The sequence below is a fragment of the Suncus etruscus genome, chromosome 4, assembly GCF_024139225.1.
Source record: "Suncus etruscus isolate mSunEtr1 chromosome 4, mSunEtr1.pri.cur, whole genome shotgun sequence".
Classification (NCBI taxonomy): domain Eukaryota; kingdom Metazoa; phylum Chordata; class Mammalia; order Eulipotyphla; family Soricidae; genus Suncus; species Suncus etruscus.
The window spans coordinates 87075971-87079590 of NC_064851.1; the positions used below are offsets into that span (position 1 = coordinate 87075971).

The 3620-nt window shown below is 37.1% G+C and overlaps 1 non-coding gene across 1 annotated transcript; it reads left to right on the forward strand.

The window, feature by feature from the left end:
• Window positions 1-692: 692 nt before the first annotated feature.
• On the forward strand, window positions 693-799 carry LOC126007507 (U6 spliceosomal RNA). Its single transcript, XR_007495067.1, has one exon. It is a non-coding gene; the product is annotated as a U6 spliceosomal RNA (small nuclear RNA).
• The last annotated feature ends 2821 nt before the right edge of the window (window positions 800-3620 follow it).

A 3620-nucleotide genomic window follows, 5' to 3' on the forward strand; every position in this document is an offset into this window, starting at 1 on the left:
TGAAAGGTTTGAAAGAATTCATTCATGAATCCACAGGGCCTGGGCTTTTGTTTTTGGGGCATATTTTTGATTACGGTTTTAATTCCTCAATATTGGATGGGGGTGTTTTAGATATGCTACATCTTCTTTATTCAACCGTGAAGGTTATGAGTTCAAAAATTTATCCATTTCGTTCCAGATTTTCATATTTAGTGGCATAGAGTTTGTCAAAGTATGATGAAGTTTTTTCATTGTGGTTCTAGGAAGTTTCTGTTCCTTCAGTGTCCTTTTAATCTGTCTTCTGTAGTTGGTGGTCTTAGTCATTGCGCTGATCCTAGGATAGAGCCCTGGGATAGTCTTTTCATTATGTTTCCAGTAGACCCGTTTCAGTTGCAATTGTCCTCAGTCAGACCTCTGAAATTAGAGATCATGGTTGTTGTACAGGTCATAGATCAAACCTAGACTAGGGCTTTTTTATTGGTCCTGAGGATACACACTGCCTGGTCATGGTTGTATCAGTCAGTCATCTGAAGATAGCGATCTTGGCTTTTGCACAGATCAAAGGGTGACAAGTCTTCTGATTTTGACTTACCATTAGCTGGTGAGATAGGACAACCTTGCTCTTGAGATCAACTTGTTCCCATTTCCTCAGTTGTCAGGATATCATATTAGAAATTGGCACATGTTGGTGTAAGAAGTGGCAAGGTGTTGTGGCTCGCTTCGGCAGAACATATAACTAAAATTGGAATGATACAGAAAAGATTAGCATGGCCCCTGCACAGAGGATGGCATGCAAGTTTGTGAAGCATTCCATATTTAAAAAAATAAAGAGTGCCAAGTGTTGTTTTTTTGCATAGGTGCAGCAAAAGTATGAATAAAATGTGAAAAAAAAAAAAACTCTTGTCCTAGAATACAAAGAGAACCATATCCCATACTCTGGCATAAGACCAACTCTGGGGTTTCAGACATACTAGGTTGTCCAGCCCTTTAGTCATTTTCTGTGGTGAAGTTTTATTCAAACATTAGCTGTCATTGTTGTCAGGTTTCAGTAAGTTTCTTGTTTCTGTGCCAGAAGGATTCTGGGTTTCTGTTTCTTCAAAGGATGTAGAGCATCCTCCTTTTTCACCTCACCATCAGATGTGGAGCATTCTGCCCCTGCAAGCAAATTGCTACTAGCATTTCAAGAAAATGCCTTTTGAGTGGAACTAAGTCAGAAACCAAGTATGGTAGCAACCAGTTTACACAGTGAAGGAAGGTGGAGGACAGGCAGATGCTGAGAGTAGATAGGTAGGAAAAGAGTACTGGTTTCTTTGCAGCCTGACTCTATTTTTTTTCACTTTGGTAGCTGGTTGGCAGTTGGCTTGGGGTGAGGAGTAATAATGGTTTCATGGGTAGCCAAGAATTGAGGGGTAAAAATGATTAAATGTGAGGTAATAGGCCATGGGAGTGAGGGAGTAAAGGACTAAAAATGAGCTTTGGGTCGTGAGCCAAGGCGGAAGGAAATTATACAACATAGACATTCTGTATATGACGGACTAAACCCAATTATATCCAAAAAATGATCTATACATTCTGCAAGGGGACACTAGCCCCATACGGTTTTCAAAATAGACAGGGGTAGAAAGGAAAGTTGCCTGCGACTTCCTGAAGCCAGCACCTCTTGTACTGCCATTCCCCCATGGTGGCAAACACTCCCGGGCTCCCAGGAAGGAAAGAGATCTTCAAGAGCTGAAGCCTGAAGGTCAGCACCCCCACCCAAACCCTTCCTCATTAATCAGTTCCTTAAGGATAGTTATAGTCATTCAAATGAAGTTCCATTTTTATAATTCTTTAAAGGGGATAAATTTTCAAAATAAATTTTCTTCAATATATATTTCTTTTTTTTTTTTTTTTTTTCCGGCCACACCCATTTGATACTCAGGGGTTATTCCTGGCTAAGTGCTCAGAAATTGCCCCTGGCTTGAGGAACCATATGGGACGCCGGGGGAATCGAACCGTGGTCTTTCCTTGGCTAGCACTTGCAAGGCAGACACCTTACCTCTAGCGCCACCTCACTGGCCCCTAATATATATTTCTTATATTTAAGATGATATGATCAATATAATGATCTATAACAACATGCCATATGAGAGTGATAGTGTTAAAGGTAAAGCAATTTCAACTGAATGTATATTAGTTGATTATGACATTAGTTATCCATCCTACCCAAATAAGCAGAAAGTTTTAATTCACAGGGAACATATAAGGATTTTAGAAATAAAATTTGATTATATATATGTGTATATGTATATATGTGCATATATACATATATAAAATCTGAAAATTTTCCTAGAAAATAATTGTGGAAAAATTTATTTTACTAAAATAATATATATTTTACTTTCCCTAATGAAAGTCACAGTAGTATTTCACATTTTGGGGGGAAGGGATTGGGGTCAAACCCAGCAGTGCTCAGGGTTTATTCCTGGCTCTGCACTAAGGCAGGCTCAGCAGACATAGGGGATGCTGTGAATTGAACCCACTGCCCATTCTGGGTTGGCCAGGTAACGTCCTACTGCTTTGCTATCTCTGGAGTCCCTATTTCATACTTTTCAATCAAATGCAAGAAATAATTGCTATGATAAGTAAAGTGGGGATAGCCATGAGAGAACAAAAATTATAAACACAGACTTAAGGAGAGTAATTAAAAATATCAAGGCTTGTTTTACACAATTACTGGGGTCTGTCATCTAAATCTTGAATAGGGTTATTTTCACTAAATACAATTAAAAATATATCATTAAGTTAATGGTATTTTGTGATACTGGCCTCATCTATAATTTGTCCTTTCCTAGTAGGAAAAATATAAAAGTAGAATACAATGACTATTATTTGTTATAGCCTAAACTCAGATCACATTGGAACCATAAAAAGAAAATGCTTAGGGGTATACTCACCTGATACTTAAATTACAAATTCAATTGCTAGCATAACATGATCACACTGTTTTCCCTAATATCAATTATGAAAAACTTGGTATTAAATATGATTAAATATTTTAATTTGTCAAGATATGAATCACTTAGAATATTGATTTATAGACAGTTCAACCAAAATTAGTTTAAAATTTAAAAAAGATGTTTAAAATATAGAGCCAGAGATATAAGGATTAAGGTACCATGCATATGCTGACCTCATTCCCAGGAGGACATGAATCCTCAAACACCACCAGCAAGTATAGAGCCATGAGTAATTCTGTGCTCTATTAGGTGTCACCCAAACTCTCCCCAACATACAATATTAAAACTCCATAAGGTTTTCTTGTTATCACTGTTTTCTTTTTACCAGATAAATTTCATGGGTTAAAAGTATGAGACTCTAAAAACCTTGGTAACCAATTATACAAATCTTTATTTACATAATGAAGATTATTCTACCTCTGTGTGATTAGAGAAAATGAGGGGGAAAGCAGAGGCAGAGGAGAAGTCACATAAGGGAAAGGTTGGAGGGCCAAGGGCATTTTTCATGGTGGTGAAGGTATAGAAACTTTGTACATAGAAAACCCTGAAGGTTAACACAACTGTAATCATGTTAACTAAGCATCAGCAAATTAAAATCAACTATTTGAGAGAAAATAAATATACATAATGCAAATATTTTAT